This window comes from Anolis sagrei, chromosome 12, assembly GCF_037176765.1.
Source record: "Anolis sagrei isolate rAnoSag1 chromosome 12, rAnoSag1.mat, whole genome shotgun sequence".
Taxonomy (NCBI): Eukaryota; Metazoa; Chordata; class Lepidosauria; order Squamata; family Dactyloidae; genus Anolis; species Anolis sagrei.
This window is the reverse complement of record NC_090032.1, coordinates 19,967,187-19,987,609: the sequence shown is the minus strand read 5'-3', so window position 1 is coordinate 19,987,609 and position 20,423 is coordinate 19,967,187. Positions and strand designations below refer to the sequence as shown.

The window sequence follows — 20,423 nt, the reverse complement described above, 5'->3', positions numbered from 1 at the left end:
GGAGACATGCCCAGTTAAATGCGCAATTCCAGAGGTTAGCCAGAAGAGATAAGGAACTATTTTTAAATAAGCAATGCATGGAAGTGGAAGAAGACAACAGAATAGGAAGGACAAGAGACCTCTTCCAGAAAATTAGAAACATTGGAGGTAAATTTCAGGCAAAAATTGGCATGATAAGAAACAAAGATGGCAGGGACCTAACAGAAGCTGAAGAGATCAAGAGAAGGTGGCGAGACTATACAGAAGATCTGTATAGGAAGGATAATAATATTGAGGATAGTTTTGACGGTGTGGTGAATGAATTAGAACCAGACATCCTGAGGAGTGAGGTGGAATGGGCCTTAAGAAGCATTGCTAACAACAAGGCAGCAGGAGATGATGGGATCCCAGCTGAACTGTTTAAAATCTTAAAAGATGATGCTTTCAAGGTGATGCATGCCATTTGCCAGCAAATATGGAAAACACAAGAATGGCCATCAGACTGGAAAAAATCAACTTATATCCCCATACCAAAAAAGGGAAATGCGAAAGACTGCTCAAACTTCCGTACAGTGGCCCTTATTTCTCATGCCAGTAAGGTAATGCTCAAGATCCTGCAAGGAAGAAGACTCCAGCAAGACATGGAGCGAGAGTTGCCAGATGTTCAAGCTGGGTTTAGAAAAGGCAGAGGAACCAGAGACCAGATTGCCAATATCCGGATGCTGGAGAATGGAGAAAGGCAGGGAGTTTCAGAAAAACATCTACTTCTGCTTCATTGACTATTCTAAAGCCTTTGACTGTGTGGATCATAATAAATGGTGGCAAGTTCTTGGTGGGATGGGCATCCCAAGCCCCCTTCCCTCTCTCCTGAGGAATCTGTACAAGGACCAAGGAGCCACAGTCAGAACTGACCACGGAACAGGAGACTGGTTCAAGATTGGGAAAGGCGTCCGGCAAGGCTGCATCCTCTCACCCAACCTTTTTAACTTGTATGCAGAACACATCATGCGAGGATGTGCGGGGCTGGATGAATGCAAAGCTGGGGTGAAAATTGCTGGAAGAAACATTCACAACCTCAGATATGCAGATGACACCACTCTGATGGCTGAAAGCGAGGAGGAGCTGAGGAGCCTTCTAATCAAGGTGAAAGAAGAAAGCGCAAAAGCCGGGTTGCAGCTAAACGTCAAAAAAACCAAGATTATGGCAACAAGAATGATTGACAACTGGGAAATAGAGGGAGAAACCGTGGAGGCCGTGACAGACTTTGTATTTCTAGGTGCAAAGATGACTGCAGATGCAGACTGTGGCCAGGAAATCAGGAGACGCTTACTTCTTGGGAGGAGAGCAATGTCCAGTCTCGATAGAATAGTGAAGAGTAGAGACATCAGACTGGCAACCAAGATCCATTGCCTAGTCCAAGCCATGGTCTTCCCTGTAGTCACCTACGGATGTGAGAGCTGGACCTTCGGGAAGGCTGAGCGAAGGAAGATCGATGCTTTTGAGCTGTGGTGTTGGAGGAAAGTCCTGAGAGTGCCTTGGACTGCGAGAAGATCCAACCAGTCCATCCTCCAGGAAATAAAGCCCGACTGCTCACTGGAGGGAAGGAGACTAGAGACAAAGTGGAAGTACTTTGGCCACATCATGAGGAGACAGGAAAGCCTAGAGAAGACAATGATGCTGGGGAAAGTGGAAGGCAAAAGGAAGAGGGGCCGACCAAGGGCAAGATGGATGGATGGCATCCTTGAAGTGACTGGACTGACCTTGAAGGAGCTGCGGGTGGTGACGGCCGACAGGGAGCTCTGGCGTGGGCTGGTCCATGAGGTCACGAAGAGTCGGAGACGACTGAACGAATGAACAACAACAATACATACCTTACTCACCAAATGCAATAATAATAATAATAATAATAATAATAATAATAACAGCAACAATAATAATGTCTATAGACCATCAACAAAAATATTCCTGGGATTCACCCACCAAATGCAATAATAGTAATAATAATAATAATAATAATAATAATAGCAACAATAATAATAATGTCTATGGAACATCAATAAAAATATTCCTGGGATTCACCCACCAAATGCAATAATAGTAATAATAATAATAATAATAATAATAATAATAATAGCAACAATAATAATAATGTCTATGGAACATCAATAAAAATATTCCTGGGATTCACCCACCAAATGCAATAATAGTAATAATAATAATAATAATAATAATAATAATAATAATAGCAACAATAATAATAATGTCTATGGAACATCAATAAAAATATTCCTGGAACTCAACACATTATTATTATTATTATTATTATTATGTAAGATCTTTTCATGCAAAGTTTGGGTATTATTATTTAAAATAATAATAATAATAGCAATAATAATAATAATAATGGTATCTATGGAACATAAATAAATGTTCCTGGGTCTCAACGTATTATTATTATTATTATTATTATTATTATGTAAGATCTATACTTTTTTCATGCAAAGTTTGGGTATTTAATAATAATAATAATAATAATAATAATAATAATAATGGTGTCTATGTATTGTTATTATTATTATTATTATTATGATGTAAGATTTATACTTTTTTCATGCAAAGTTTGGGTATTTAATAATAATAATAATAATAATAATAATAATATTAATAATAATAATAATAATAGTGTCTACGGAACATCAATAAATGTCCCTGGATTTCAACAAATTAGAGCCAAAGTAGCTTTGTATCTATCATTAATATTAGAAATAAAAATAATATATTTATACCCAACACTCATAGATGCAAGCAAGAGACTCAAAGTGGTTTTGCATCTATTATTGATATTGGAAACAATAATAATAATAATAATATATTTATACCCAACAGACTCATAGATGCAAGCAAGAGACTCAAAGTGGTTTTGCATTTATTATTATTATTAGAAATAATAATAATAATAGTAATAATATAATATTTATACCCAACAGACTCACAGATGCAAGCAAGGGACTCAAAGTGGTTTTGCATCTATTATTGATATTGGAAACAATAATAATAATAATAATAATAATTATTATTATTATTATTACACCCAACAGACTCATAGATGCAAATTGGGTCCCATCTCATTATTATTATTATTATTAGAAATAATAATAATAATAATATAATATTTATACCCAACAGACTCATAGATGCAAGCAAGAGACTCAAAGTGGTTTTGCATCTATTATTATTATTATTATTATTATTACTCAAAGTGGTTTTGCATCTATTATTAATATTATAAATAATAATAATAATAATATATTTATACCCAACAGATTCATAGATGCAAGCAAGAGACTCAAAGTGGTTTTGCATCTATTATTGATATTAGAAATAATAATATTGATAATATTGATATTATTGATATTAGAAATAATAATAATAATAATAATAATATATTTATACCCAACAGACTCATAGATGCAAGCAAGAGACTCAAAGTGGTTTTGCATCTATTATTGATATTAGAAATAATAATATTGATAATATTGATAATATTGATATTATTGATATTAGAAATAATAATAATAATAATATATTTATACCCAACAGACTCAAAGATGCAAGCAAGAGAAAGTGGTTTTGCATGTATTATTGATATTAGAAATAATAATATTGATAATATTGATAATATTGATATTATTGATATTAGAAATAATAATAATAATAATAATATATTTATACCCAACAGATTCATAGATGCAAGCAAGAGACTCAAAGTGGTTTTGCATCTATTATTGATATTAGAAATAATAATATTGATAATATTGATATTATTGATATTAGAAATAATAATAATAATAATAATAATAATAATATATTTATACCCAACAGACTCACAGATGCAAGCAAGAGACTCAAAGTGGTTTTGCATCTATTATTGATATTAGAAATAATAATATTGATAATATTGATATTATTGATATTAGAAATAATAATAGTAATAATAATAATATATTTATACCCAACAGACTCATAGATGCAAGCAAGAGAAAGTGGTTTTGCATCTATTATTGATATCAGAAATAATAATAATAATAATAATAATAATATATTTATACCCAACAGACTCATAGATGCAAGGAAGAGACTCAAAGTGGTTTTGCATCTATTGTTGATATTAGAAATAATAATATTGATAATATTGATAATATTGATATTATTGATATTAGAAATAATAATATTGATAATATTGATATTATTGATATTAGAAATAATAATAATAATAATAATAATATATTTATACCTAACAGACTCACAGATGCAAGCAAGGGACTCAAAGTGGTTTTGCATCTATTGTTGATATTAGAAATAATAATATTGATAATATTTATATTATTGATATTAGAAATAATAATAATAATAATATTTATACCCAACAGACTCAGAGATGCAAGCAAGAGAAAGTGGTTTTGCATCTATTATTGATATTAGAAATAATAATATTGATAATATTGATAATATTGATATTAGAAATAATAATAATAATAATAATATATTTATACCCAACAGACTCAGAGATGCAAGCAAGAGACTCAAAGTGGTTTTGCATCTATTATTGATATTAGAAATAATATTGATAATATTGATATTGATTGATATTAGAAATAATAATAATAATAATATATTTATACCTAACAGACTCACAGATGCAAGCAAGGGACTCAAAGTGGTTTTGCATCTATTATTGATATTAGAAATAATAATATTGATAATATTGATAATATTGATATTAGAAATAATAATAATAATAATAATAATAATAATAATATATTTATACCCAACAGACTCAGAGATGCAAGCAAGAGACTCAAAGTGGTTTTGCATCTATTATTGATATTAGAAATAATATTGATAATATTGATATTGATTGATATTAGAAATAATAATAATAATAATATATTTATACCTAACAGACTCACAGATGCAAGCAAGGGACTCAAAGTGGCTTTGCATCTATTATTGATATTAGAAATAATAATAATAATAATAATTATAATTATAATAATTATTATTATTACACCCAACAGACTCATAGATGCAAGCAAGAGACTCAAAGTGGTTTTGCATCTATTATTGATATTAGAAATAATAATAATAATAATAATAATAATACCCTGGAGACTCATGGATGCAAACTGGGTCCCATCTCATTATTATTATTATTATTATTATTATTATTATTATTTATACCCTGGGGACTCACAGATGCAAACTGGGTCCCACCTCATTAGCATACATGCTATTATTAGAAATAATAATAATAATAATAATAATAATATAATATTTATACCCAACAGACTCATAGATGCAAGCAAGAGACTCAAAGTGGTTTTGCATCTATTATTGATATTAGAAATAATAATAATAATAATAATAATACCCTGGAGACTCATGGATGCAAACTGGGTCCCATCTCATTATTATTATTATTATTATTATTATTATTTATACCCTGGGGACTCACAGATGCAAACTGGGTCCCACCTCATTAGCATACATGCTATTATTAGAAATAATAATAATAATAATAATAATAATATAATATTTATACCCAACAGACTCATAGATGCAAGCAAGAGACTCAAAGTGGTTTTGCATCTATTATTGATATTAGAAATAATAATAATAATAATACCCTGGAGACTCATAGATGCAAATTGGGTCCCACCTCATTATTGTTATTAGAAATAATAATAATAATAATAATAATAATAATAATACCCTGGAGACTCATAGATGCAAACTGGGTCCCATATCATTATTGTTATTAGAAATAATAATAATAATAATAATAATAATACCCTGGAGACTCATAGATGCAAATTGGGTCCCACCTCATTATTGTTATTAGAAATAATAATAATAATAATAATAATAATACCCTGGAGACTCATAGATGCAAACTGGGTCCCATATCATCATCATTATTATTATTATTATTATTATTATGATACTTATTTATACCCTGGGGACTCACAGATGCAAACTGGGCCCCACCTCATTAGCATATATGCAAATATCCCTCAATGCAAAACCCAAACCCTTGTTAGAAAGGAGAATGAAGGGGGAGAACCACACCCCCCATTATTCCCCATTGGCTTGCTCCTTTTTTGCAAATGTGCATTTCAGCATTGCAACTCCTTCTCTTGCATTGCTTGCACCCAAATCCTATTATGATGGAAAAGAACCCCATTGAGAAAAGCATTTGCTTCTTCAGCTCAAACTCACCCCTCCAGCTTCTGGGTTGCAATGCCTTGCTTGCAAATGCAAGGCTTCCAGCACAAAGCAGCCTGGGAGTTGGAGTCTGGTTTTGTTTCCTTTTGAGCTCGCAATGCATGCCTGGAAAGAGGGAGGGTTCTCTCTGACTCATAGACTTAGCAATAGGCTGGGTTCTGTATTTTTTGCAGAGTGCATCTACACACTGTAGAATGAATACAGTGTAATAATTGGACATGCAAAAGTTTTGCAAGGGCCAGAGCCTTTCCAAACAGCAACTCCCTTTGCATGGAGGTCTGGCCTTGCAAGAGGTGTCAAACTGCATTAATTCTACAATGTAGATGGTTGCAATGTAGTGGTTGCATTGTGCAATTTTGCAGTCGTTTGCAATTGCAATGTCTCATGTCTCTGCTCTTGTCTGAGAAAGAGTAATTTGCATAAAACAGCAACAAACCAAACTGCAACAACATGCAACAACAATAACAACAAATCCAACAACAAATGCAACGACAGCAACAAATGCAACAATAACAAATGCAACAACAGCAACAAATACAACAATAACAAATGCAACAACAAACGCAACTACAACAAATGCAACAGCAATAACAAATGCAACAATAATATCAAATGCAACAGTAACATGCAACAACAATAACAAATGCAACAACAAATGCATCAGCAGCAACAAGTGCAGCAACAACAAATGCAACAACAAATGCAACAACAAATGCAACGACAGCAACAAATGCAACGACAGCAACAAATACAACAATAACAAATGCAACAACAAACGCAACTACAACAAATGCAACAACAATAACAAATGCAACAATAATATCAAATGCAACAGTAACATGCAACAACAATAACAAATGCAACAACAAATGCATCAGCAGCAACAAGTGCAGCAACAAGTGCAGCAACAACAAATGCAACAACAACAAATTCAACAACAACAAATGCAACGACAGCAACAAATGCAACAACAACAAATGCAACAACAAATGCAACGACAGCAACAAATACAACAATAACAAATGCAACAACAAATGCAACAACAAATGCAACGACAGCAACAAATGCAACAATAACAAATGCAACAACAAATCCAACAACAAATGCAACGACAGCAACAAATACAACAATAACAAATGCAACAACAAACGAAACTACAACAAATGCAACAACAATAACAAATGCAACAATAATATCAAATGCAACAGTAACATGCAACAACAATAACAAATGCAACAACACATGCATCAGCAGCAGCAAGTGCAGCAACAACAAATGCAACGACAGCAACAAATGCAACGACAGCAACAAATACAACGAATGCAACAACAAACGCAACTACAACAAATGCAACAACAATAACAAATGCAACAATAATATCAAATGCAACAGTAACAAATGCAACAACAACAATAACAAATGCAACAACAAATGCATCAGCAGCAAGTGCAGCAACAGTGCAGCAACAACAAATCCAACAACAAATGCAACAACAACAAATGCAACGACAGCAACAAATGCAACGACAGCAACAAATACAACAATAACAAATGCAACAACAAATGCAACAACAAACGCAACTACAACAAATGCAACAACAATAACAAATGCAACTAATATCAAATGCAACAGTAACAAATGCAACAACAACAATAACAAATGCAACAACAAATGCATCAGCAGCAACAAGTGCAGCAACAACAAATGCAACAACAAATACAACAATAACAAATGCAACAACAAACGCAACAACAAACACAACTACAACAAATGCAACAACAATAACAAATGCAACAATAATATCAAATGCAACAGTAACAAATGCAACAACAACAATAACAAATGCCACAACAAATGCATCAGCAGCAACAAGTGCAGCAACAACAAATCCAACAACAAATGCAACAACAAATCCAACAACACATGCAACAAAAACAAATGCAACAAATGCAACAATAACAACAACAAATGCAACAACAAATGCAGCAGCAGCAACAAATGCAGCAGCAACAAATGCAGCAACAATAACTACAACAAATTCAACAACAAATCCAACAATGAATCCAACGACAACAAATGCAACAACAACAAATGCATCAATAATAACAACAACAAATCCAAAACAAATCCAACAACAAATGCAACAACAAATGCAACAATAACAAATGCAACAACAACAAACTATGGGACTCTGGTGGGAGGGATAAGTGGGTATATTTTCTACACTATATTTCTCCCTGTATACCTGACCTTTACTTGACCCTTCTGCCCTATTCCCTTTTATTAAAAAATGTATAAAAATATAAGAAGCCGATATCTTCTTTTTATATTAATATTTTTATATTAATATCCTGGTCTTTAATCGTAAAGATGCGTAGCGTATCAATAAACTGTCAGGCTTTACTTTGACAGCGAATGGTCTCATAACTGGAGCAATGTTCCAAACACAGGAATACAAACAGGTTCTTTTGAACCTTTTGAACCCTCTTTCCACACCAGCACTCTAAACACTATAGAGGCCTACTATATTTCTTTTTTTTTTAATCTTTATTAAGTTTTCTGTGACAAGTTTTAAAACAAGAATGAAAAAAAGAAGAGAGGAAAAAAATGAAAGATAGGAAGATAAAAAGCGAAAGAAGACAGAAAGAAAAAAATGAATATTTTAATGACTTCCTTTCATGATGGAGGTGACCTCCTTTTCTCTTTCTTCTCTTTCTTCTTTGTTTAAGAAAGCTCCTCTCCTTCTCTCTTCTGGGGATTTTTCCAGATGATTTAAATTATTGTCTTATATTTTTTTCCCTTTTAAGTAGTCTGTGACTTTCGCCCAATTTGTCTCTTTTATCAGATTATCTTTACTTCTGGATTTATTTATTTATCATGTCATCAGCAACCCATTTCTGAAGGTTGGCTCTGCATCTCGTGGTGCCAGAGCGCAGTCTGTTCAGCGTCTTCCAAGTCGCCCAGTCTTCTGTGTGCCCAGGGGGGAGTCTCTCATTTGGTATCAGCCATGGATTGAGGTGCTGGGTTTGGGCCTGCCACTTTTGGACTCTCGCTTGCTGGGGTGTTCCAGCGAGTGTCTCTGTAGATCTTAGAAAACTATGTCTGGATTTAAGTCGTTGACGTGCTGGCTGATACCCAAACAGGGGATGAGCTGGAGATGTCTCTGCCTTGGACCTTTCACTATCGGCTGCTACTTCCCGGTGGATGTCAGGTGGTGCAATACCGGCTAAGCGGTGTAATTTCTCCAGTGGTGTAGGGCGCAGACACCCTGTGATAATGCAGCATGTCTCATTCAGAGCCACATCCACTGTTTTAGCGTGGTGAGATGTGTTCCACACTGGGCATGCATACTCAGCAGCAAGGGCAGATGTCTTCACTGTATCTGGTTGTGAACCCCAGGTTGTGCCAGTCAGCTTTCGTATGATATTGTTTCTAGCGCCCACTTTTTGCTTGATGTTCAGGCAGTGCTTCTTGTAGGTCAGAGCACGGTCCAGAGTGACTCCCAGGTATTTGGGTGCGCTGCAATGCTCCAGTGGGATTCCTTCCCAGGTAATAATCCTCAGAGCTCGGGATGCTTGTCTGTTCTTGAGATGAAAGGCACATGTCTGTGTTTTGGATGGATTAGGGATCAGCTGGTTTTCCCTGTAATAGGCAGTAAGAGCACCTAGAGCTTCGGAGAGCTTCTGTTCAAGCATCTCAAAGCTCCCTGCTTGAGCGGTGATGGCACGATCATCAGCATAGATGAAACTCTCTGTCCCTTCTGGCAGTGGCTGGTCATTTGTGTAGATGTTGAACAAGGATGGAGTAAGCACGCTCCCCTGAGGCAGGCCGTTCTTCTGTTTCCGCCATCTGCTTCTCTGTCTCTGGAACTCAACAAAAAAGCTCCTGTTCGGTAGCTGATTTCCTTGAGTGGTGATGGCACGATCATCAGCATAGATGAAACTCTCTGTCCCTTCTGGCAGTGGCTGGTCATTTGTGTGAATGTTAGACATGGATGGGGCAAGCACGCTCCCCTGAGGCAGGCCGTTCTTCTGTTTCCGCCATCTGCTTCTCTGGCCCTGGAACTCAACAAAAAAGCTCCTGCTTTGTATACTTCTGGATAATAGATATATGTCTGTCCATATTTCGAAAGGAAGGGAGAAGGGTAAACAAAAGACAGGAAAGTCAGAAAGAAAAGGAAGATACCTCACAGAAGATACTCAGGAATAAGTGAGATTGGTGGGGACGAGGAGCAGGGCCTTCTCGGTGGTGGCCCCTCACCTGTGGAACTCACTCCCCGGGGAAATTAGGTCATCGACATCCCTCCTCTCCTTTAGAAGGAAATTAAAAACATGGATTTGGGACAAGGCCTTCGGGTAATCTGGCGGATAGATAAGGGACAAGCGACGACTAGAATTGGTGGATTGGACAACGTGGAATTTGAATTTACGGACTATGAGCTGGTAAACGTTGAGCACTAGATTGTTTTTAGGGATTGTGATGTATAACGGATTGTTTTAATTGTTTTAATTACTGTTTATATATTTTATTTTTTTACCTTGTTGTCGTGCCAGCATCGAATTGTGCCTTTTCGTAAGCCGCCCTGAGTCCCCCCTCGGAGGTTGAGAAGGGCACGGTAGAAGTGCGAGAAATGATAATAAATAAGTCAAGAAGGAAAACTATTTGGATGAAGGGTGTGTTTTTTGGGGTTTTTCCCCCTTCTACTCTTTTTCCTTTCTTTTCATCTTTTTCTTTTAGTATTTGAGTTTTTAATATAACATGTAACAGATGGCGGAAACAGAAGAACGGTCTGCCTCAGGAGAGCGTGCTTGCCCCATCCATGTCTAACATTCACACAAATGTATTTTAGTGAAAATCCTCAATAAAGATTAAAAAAAACAAAACAAAATAAAAAATATATAAGAAGCCACTCTGTGTGACTCTAGAAAGAAGGAAATCCTCTGTTGAAAAGAACCTTATTGATATCGAGCTGCTTTTGGGGGGCTTTCCCAGCGAGGAAGGCCCCAGAAGACCGCAAAGGGGGGTCTTTGACCTTGGTGAGCTGCCAGCAAAAGCCAATCCAAAGCGCAAAATATTAAGAATTAATCCCACCAGAGGCTGAAGAGATATCCAGCGACCGAAGCGTTTATTTCTGCGATTCAGCTGAAAAGGATGCGTTACAGGGATAATTCCACCATAAGCATACAGTACAGTGATTTTCAGGCATATTTATACAGGTAAAACAAAGAAAACCCGGTTTGAATCTCCCGCCCGCCTTCTGTCAGTTCCCTTCGCTCTGATTGGCTGGCTCTGGAACAGCTGGGAGGAGGTTTGGCCGCTTGTCCCGCCTCCCCTCTAATCGCAGGGCGCTGTTGCTTCCAGGGGGCCAATCCGAGTCCTTGGAGCGCCTCCGAAGATTGTCCAATCAGCGGCCAGGAGGCGGGACGTGGTTTGACAGCTCAGAGGGGCGGAACGCCTGGGAGGCGTCCGCCAGCTGATTGAGAGCCTTTTGTTCGTACACGGCAGGGTGGCAGACAGGAGAAACAAAGGATTTCCTGATTTCTGATTGCAGATGTGTATAGGCATGAAGAGGGGCTATGGGTGGCATTCGGATCTCAACTCTGTAGACAAAGGGGATCCTTAATCACAAAGGAGCTTACACAAATACCATGATTGATTTAATCAGTCTGTTTTCCGGGGTTTCGGTCGACTCACCCCAGGTTTGTTTGTCTGACTCTGAAAACAAACCTTGAGGTTATTGTCAACCCTGATTCCATGCAAAATGTCAATATGAATGGGGTCTTTTGAGGAAATTGGATTTCCTCTGCTGTAACCTCAGGTCACAGCCTTTCTTAGTAGGGTAAAGTTCAGAGGGGAAAAGCAGGGAAAAAGGGCAAGGGTACATTTCATAGACTTCATCTTATACATATCATATACATTCTTCATATATTTCATAAAGGGGTCCCCTTCCCAACCCGGCAAAGTTTATTTGAGACGATGACAGTTGATAAAAGCAATTCATTTCTGTTCGAAGTGTGATCTTCTTGGCAAGGGCGCACACACACACACAGGCAGAGGCTGTTCTCCCCAAGGGGCCTGGCTCAGAGTCCGTGGAGGAAGTTCATAGGGTATCAAGTCAACCAGTGAGGGCAAAAGGTCCGCAAGGAATTCACAAATGGTGGAGAGTGGGGCAATGTCCTTTAGAAAACTACATTTCCCTGATCAGGGGCCAGGGTCCAGTGCACAAGCCAGAGAATTCACAGAGAGGAAACAGGAACCCAGTTATGTGTGCTGGGTCAGGAAGCAACAGAATCCATTGTCCGGCCCTTGGCGAACTACAAATACTTGGGGGGGAAGATGCTCTGCATCATTATTGTGGTTTCAGTATAGACAGATAAAAGAGTGCTATAAAAAAGATATAGAGCTCGGGTTTGAGGATCAGGAGACGTTCTGGGACATGATATTAAACTCCAATAGAAAGATAATTACAAAGTTATATAAGACACTGAGGGAATGGAACTCAGAAAAAGATGGAGAGAAAAAATACATGAAAAGATGGAACGAGAATTTGGGCAAAATAATTAGGAAAGAAGATTGGGAAAAAATCTGGAAAACAAAGATTAGATATACCTACGCAATAGATCTAAAGGAGAATTGGCTAAAGGTAGCACATAGGTGGTATATGACCCCCCAAAAATTAAACAACTCATATAAAAACTTAAATATAAAATGTTGGAAGTGTGGGAAAATGGAGGGCACGTACTTCCACATGTGGTGGTCGTGCCCAAAAGCACAAATATACTGGAAAAAAAATCTACAAAATAACACAGGAAATTCTAAATGAGAAATTACCCTGTTGTTGTTCATTCGTTCAGTCGTCTCCGACTCTTCGTGACCTCATGGACCAGCCCACGCCACAGCTCCCTGTCGGCCGTCACCACCCCCAGCTCCCTCAAGGTCAGTCCAGTCACTTCAAGGATGCCATCCATCCATCTTGCCCTTGGTCGGCCCCTCTTCCTTTTGCCTTCCACTTTCCCCAGCATAATTGTCTTCTCTAGGCTTTCCTGTCTCCTCATGATGTGGCCAAAGTACTTCAACTTTGTCTCTAGTATCTTTCCCTCCAGTGAGCAGTCGGGCTTTCTTTCCTGGAGGATGGACTGGTTGGATCTTCTCGCAGTCCAAGGCACTCTCAGCACTTTCCTCCAACACCACAGATCAAAAGCATTGATCTTCCTTCGCTCAGCCTTCCCTAAGGTCCAGCTCTCACATCCGTAGGTGACTACAGGGAAGACCATGGCTTGGACTAGGCAATGGATCTTCTTTGTTGCCAGTCTGATGTCTCTACTCTTCACTATTTTATCGAGACTGGACATTGCTCTCCTCCCAAGAAGGAAGCGTCTTCTGATTTCCTGGCCACATCTGCATCTGCAGTCATCTTTGCACCTAGAAATACAAAGTCTGTCACAGCCTCCACGGTTTCTCCCTCTATTTTCCAGTTGTCAATCATTCTTGTTGCCATAATCTTGGTTTTTTTGACGTTTAGCTGCAACCCGGCTTTTGCGCTTTCTTCTTTCCCCTTGATTAGAAGGCTCCTCAGCTCCTCCTCGCTTTCGGCCATCAGAGTGGTGTCATCTGCATATCTGAGGTTGTTAATGTTTCTTCAATTTTCACCCCAGCTTTGCATTCCTCAAGCCCCGCACATCCTCGCATGATGTGTTCTGCATACAAGTTAAAAAGGTTGGGTGAGAGGATGCAGCCTTGTCGTACGCCTTTCCCAATCTTGAACCAGTCTGTTGTTCCGTGGAAATTACCCTACAAACCGGAAATATTCCTATTAGGAGTGACTGATACAAAATTGGAAAAAAACAAAGATAAACTTCTCTTCTTAATGAATACTGCGGCAAGAATGTGCTACGCGAAACTTTGGAAGAAAGAAGAAACCCCTGAAACAGAGGATTGGATTGAGAAAGTATTGGATATTAAAAATATGGACAGATTAACATATTTGATAACTAAAAGTAAAGGAACCCCAATAAAAGAAACTGATTGGACAAGAGTGATAGATTATACAGACCACATAAGTAATAACACAGAAGAATAAGTAGAAGAGAGAATGATAAAGAGACCAAGAACAGAAGAAGGAAAAGGAACATCCACTTGGAAGATATGAAGGAAGTCAACGAGAGAGACATTTTCCATCAGTCTCCAACCTCTTATTTTTTTTTATTCTTTTCTGTTTGTCTATCATTTCTTCCTTCTCTTTCTTCTTCTATACCTTTCCTTTTCCCTTTCCCCTCCCCCTCTCTATTCCCCTCCTCCCTCACATTTTCATTCCCCCTTCTTTCCCCTCCCCCTTGCACTCTTCTTTTTTTCTCTCTTTCTTTTTTCCACAATCGCTATCTAATTTCTTTCAATGTTTTGTAACACAAAGAAAATTCTCAATAAAAATTAAATTAAAAAAAAAGAAAGAAAAGAACCTTATCAAAAGACTGATTTGCATGAACCATACAATGGGAAGCCACCTTGGGGCTCGGAGTCGGTCCCTCCAGCGGAAGGTACCCACTTGCATTGATGATCATATCTCAACAGGACAAATGGGCCTCAGGAAAGCCACACTTGGTCCTGATCTGTTATTATTATTATTAACTTTATTTGTACCCCGCTAGCATCTCCCGGAGGACTCGATGCGGCTTACCCAGGCCGAAGCCTCAAAACACAATACAGTAAAAACAACACAACAGTAGAAAACATAGCAAATCAATAAGTTAAGCAAGCAATAACGACAATAACAATACATCATGACACTTTAAAACTGGGCCGGCCAGCGCAATGGGGTACAGGGTTAAAAGTGCTAGAGTGGTAGGAGGAGCATGGGAATAAAATAGTACGGTGTGCAGTAATGTTAATTGTGCTAAAGTGCTTCTAGGACTTGGGTGGGGATTCCTAATCTGAGAAGGCACATCGGAACAGCCAAGTTTTTAGGTTCTTTCTGAAAGCTGCTAAAGTAGGGGCCTGGCGAAGATCTTTTGGAAGGGCATTCCAAAGTCGGGGGGCTGCCACAGAAAAGGCCCTGTCTCGTGTCCCCACCAGGCGCGCTTGCGACGTGGATGGGATCACGAGCAGGGCCTCCCCAGATGACCGGAGCGAGCGTGTGGGTTCGTAGGTGGAGATGCGGTCACGCAGGTAGGGTGGTCCCAAACCGTTCAGGGCTTTGTAGGTAAGCACCTGCACCTTGAATTGGGCTCGGAAAATAAATGGCAGCCAGTGGAGCTCCTTAAACAGAAGGGTTGACCTCTCTCTGTAATGAGCCCCAGTTAGCATCCTGGCTGCTGCCCGCTGGACCAGTTGGAGTTTCCGAGCCGTCTTCAAGGGCAGCCCCACGTAGAGCGCATTGCAGTAATCCATTCTAGAGGTGACCAAGGCATGGACCACCCCGGCCAGATCAGCCTTCTCGAGGTACGGTCGCAGCTGGCGCACAAGTCTCAATTGTGCAAAGGCCCTCCCGGATACCGCCGACACCTGAGCCTCAAGTGTAAGCGACGAGTCCAGGAGGACACCCAAACTGCGGACCTGTGGCTTCAGGGGGAGTGTAACCCCGTCCAGCACAGGTAGCCACCCTATACCCCGATCCGGTTTACGATCGACCAGGAGGACCTCTGTCTTGTCAGGATTGATTTTCAGCTTGTTCTTCCTCATCCAGATCGACACAGCGGCCAGGCACTCGTCCAGCACCCGGGAGGCATCCTTGGCATTAGGTGGAAAGGAGTAGTAGAGTTGTGCGTCATCCGCATAGAGATGGCACCCAACTCCAAAACTCCGGATGACCTCTCCCAGCGGTTTCATGTAGATGTTAAAAAGCATGGGGGACAGAATAGAGCCTTGCGGGACCCCACAGGTCAAGGGCCAGGGGTCCGAGCAGGCGTCTCCCAGCTTCACCAACTGGGATCGACCCTCTAGGAAGGACCGGAGCCACGATAGAACCGCGCCCCCGAGGCCCATCCCAGAGAGACGACCCAGAAGGATACCATGATCGATGGTATCGAAAGCCGCTGAGATGTCCAAGAGAACCAACAGAGTCACACTCCCCCTGTCCAGCTCTCTGCGGAGGTCATCCACCAAGGCGACCAATGCCGTCTCGGTGCCATGACCAGGCCTGAAACCTGGTTATCTTATCTTATCTATACCAGTTATCTTATCTTATTTATTTATTTACTTACTTTACTTGTATACCGCACTTTCTCAGCCCAACAGGCGACTCAACGCGGTTTACAACAAGGATAAGAATTAGGCCTGGGCGATTTCGTTCGTTAATTTTGTAATTCGTTAAATATTCGTTAATTTTAGCAATTACAAAACGATTACCAAACTTATTTTTAAACCCGGAAGTGTTTTTAAATATCGAAACGCATGCGCCAAAAAATTTTGTATTTCCGTCCATTTCGGAAATACGTAAGATGGCTATGCTTGCTGGGAGCTCTCCTCTCTCTCCTCTCCTTAGCCAGTCAGAGCCTGAAAGAGGAGGAGGAGGAGGAGGAGGAGGAGAGGGCGGGGAAGGCGCCGGCTGAGCAAGCGAGCGAGAGGGCGAGCGACCCTCAGCGGGAAGGCGGCCCGTCCCTCCTTCCTCACCTTTGCGGTGGGTGTGCTTCGTTCTCCCAATTCCGCACTGAAACCTTAGCGGAGGGCTGGGCTAGATGGCCTTTGGGGAGCCCTTCTCCCAATTTCGCATTGAGACCATAGCAGAGGGCGGGACTAGATGGCCTTTGGGGATCCCCTTCTCCCAATTCCACATTGAAACTTTAGCAGAGGGCTGGAATGTATGGCCTTTGGGGAGCCCCTTCTCCCAATTCCACATTGAAACTTTAGGAGGGGGCTGGACTAGATGGCCTTTGCGGAGCCCCTTCTCCCAATTCCGCACTGAAACCTTAGGAGGGGGCTGGACTAGATGGCCTTTGGGGAACCCCTTCTCCCAATTCCGCACTGAAACCTTAGGAGGGGGCTGGACTAGATGGCCTTTGGGGAGCCCCTTCTCCCAATTCCGCATTGAAACCTTAGGAGGGGGCTGGACTAGATGGCCTTTGGGGAGCCCCTTCTCCCAATTCCGCATTGAAACCTTAGGAGGGGGCTGGACTAGATGGCCTTTGGGGAGCCCCTTCTCCCAATTCCGCACTGAAACCTTAGGAAGGGGCTGGACTAGATGGCCTTTGGGGAGCCCCTTCCTCCAATTCCGCATTCAAACCTTAGCAGAGGGCGGGACTAGATGGCCTTTGGGAGCCCCTTCTCCCAATTCCGCACTGAAACCTTAGGAGGGGGCTGGACTAGATGGCCTTTGGGGAGCCCCTTCTCCCAATTCCGCACTGAAACCTTAGGAAGGGGCTGGACTAGATGGCCTTTGGGGAGCCCCTTCTCCCAATTCCGCACTGAAACCTTAGGAAGGGGCTGGACTAGATGGCCTTTGGGGAACCCCTTCTCCCAATTCCGCATTGAAACCTTAGGAGGGGGCTGGACTAGATGGCCTTTGGGGAACCCCTTCTCCCAATTCCGCACTGAAACCTTAGGAGGGGGCTGGACTAGATGGCCTTTGGGGAGCCCCTTCCTCCAATTCCGCATTCAAACCTTAGCAGAGGGCGGGACTAGATGGCCTTTGGGAGCCCCTTCTCCCAATTCCGCACTGAAACCTTAGGAGGGGGCTGGACTGGATGGCCTTTGGGGAGCCCCTTCTCCCAATTCCGCACTGAAACCTTAGGAAGGGGCTGGACTAGATGGCCTTTGGGGAGCCCCTTCTCCCAATTCCGCACTGAAACCTTAGGAAGGGGCTGGACTAGATGGCCTTTGGGGAGCCCCTTCTCCCAATTCCGCACTGAAACCTTAGGAAGGGGCTGGACTAGATGGCCTTTGGGGAGCCCCTTCTCCCAATTCCGCACTGAAACCTTAGGAAGGGGCTGGACTAGATGGCCTTTGGGGAGCCCCTTCTCCCAATTCCGCACTGAAACCTTAGGAAGGGGCTGGACTAGATGGCCTTTGGGGAGCCCCTTCTCCCAATTCCGCACTGAAACCTTAGGAAGGGGCTGGACTAGATGGCCTTTGGGGAGCCCCTTCTCCCAATTCCGCACTGAAACCTTAGGAAGGGGCTGGACTAGATGGCCTTTGGGGAGCCCCTTCTCCCAATTCCGCACTGAAACCTTAGCTTCGGAGGAGCCGGGCCCGACTCGGCGGCAGCGCTTGAGTGCCTGCCTTCCCTCCTTAATAATAATTTCTCCTCCCTATTCTACTAAATTCATAATTAAATTAAAAAAATATTGAAAAAATATTGAAAAAATATTGGAAAAAAAAAGGGCGCCATCTTTACAAAATGTTTTGTAAATATGAACGAAATTTCGTAAATACCGAACTTTTTTAAGGGAAAGTTTTGTAATTATTTTAAATATCGAAACAAAAAAAAAAACCCCAAATACAAATCGATTTTAGAAACAAATTTTTGCGTTGTTACCCAGGCCTAATAAGAATCAATCAACGATATACAATTTAAAACCATAAAAGCATAATATACAATATTGACACAACAATAGACAACACAATGCATCTCATAACTAGAGTCGTGATCCAATCCGTCGTCCAAATTTCCATTCCTGTAATCATCACATTCATTGCACTGTTTAACCGAATGCCCATTCAAACATCCAAGTTTTTAATCTTCTTCGGAACACCCTTAGCGAGGGGGCTGATCTTACCTCCATAGGAAGGGCGCTCCACAGCTGGGGGGCCACCACAGAAAAGGTCCTGTCTCTCGTCCCCGCCAGCCGCACCTGTGAAGCAGGCGAGATAGAGAGCAGGGTCTCCCCAGAAGATCTTAGGGTCCTGGCGGGCTGATAGGCAGAGATACGTTCGGATAGGTAACTTGGGCCAGAACCATTTAGGGCTTTATAGGCCAACGCCAGCACTTTGAATTCAGCCCGGTAGCAAATCGGCAGCCAGTGGAGCTGGTGCAGCAGAGGAGTTGTATGCTCCCTGCGCTCCGCTCCAGTTAGTATCATGGCTGCCGAGCGTTGGACTAGTTGGAGCTTCCGAGCCGTCTTCAAAGGCAACCCCACGTAGAGAGCGTTGCAGTAGTCTAGACGGGATGTAACCAGAGCGTGGACTACCGTGGCCAAGTCAGACTTCCCAAGATACGGGCGCAGTTGGCGCACAAGCTTTAGCTGTGCAAATGCTCCCCTGGTCACCGCCGAAACCTGAGGTTCCAGGCTCAGCGATGAGTCCAGGATCACACCCAAGCTGCGAACCTGCGTCTTCAAGGGGAGTGTAACCCCGTCTAACACAGGCTGTAACCCTATACCCTGTTCGGCCTTACGACTAACCAGGAGTACCTCTGTCTTGTCTGGATTCAATTTCAATTTGTTCGCCCTCATCCATCCACCAAAACTACAGCCAGGATTACCCCATTGTCTCCATATCTCAGTGCAAAAAAAAAAAACCAAAAAAAACCCGGATCCTGGCTACTTCAACGTTTATTGCCACCCATCAAAGACAATGTTGGGGTTCAGCCTGTGTGTGAACCTGAACCTGATTCTCTGATTGTATTTCCTGATGCCAATGTAGACGTCAATGTGAATTCTGAAGCCAATTTAGATGATTATGGTTTGAATAGTGAAAATTAGGGCTGGGTAACCACGGAAAAATTTGTTTCTAAACTCGATTCGTTTTTAGGGGGTTTTTGCGTTTCGTTTTTTAAAAGAATTCCGAAATTTTTCTTTAAAAAAGTTCAAAATATACGAAATTTCGTAAATTACGAAACAATTACGAAACAATTACGAATCGATTCGTTAATGGCGGACGAATCCCACATGCGGAGGGTGAGTTGATAGTCTTAAACATTTTTAAAGCACAGAACAGAACCGTACAGGTTAGCCACAGAGCGGAAACTGAGCACAGTTGTTCCCGAGGCATGCCGGTACACGACGCACATGCTTGTTGCGGTATGCGCACGAACTACTAGTGTCTACAACAAAACGGACGTTACTTTAAAAATACCCCTCGTACATAAAACAGAGCTGATTGGTTGGCTCTCTACAGCTGGAAGGAGGCTTGGCAGCCTCCTGAGTGCCTTAACCAATGGGTGAGCTCACGCCACTTCGGCCTCCTGGCCAATCAGGAGAGAAGGAGGTGGGACGAGAGGGAAACAATGA

At 41.0% G+C, this 20,423-nt stretch overlaps 1 protein-coding gene across 1 annotated transcript in view; it reads right to left on the bottom strand.

Moving 5' to 3' along the window:
- The window catches only part of MEN1 (menin 1), a 26,853-nt gene extending 20,496 nt beyond the window's left edge, over positions 1 to 6,357 (bottom strand). Inside the window, exon 1 of the mRNA XM_067472540.1 lies at positions 6,259 to 6,357. The gene's annotated coding sequence lies outside the window, so the exon portion shown is untranslated. The remainder of the gene's footprint in view (positions 1 to 6,258) is intronic.
- Between the last annotated feature and the right edge of the window lie 14,066 nt (positions 6,358 to 20,423).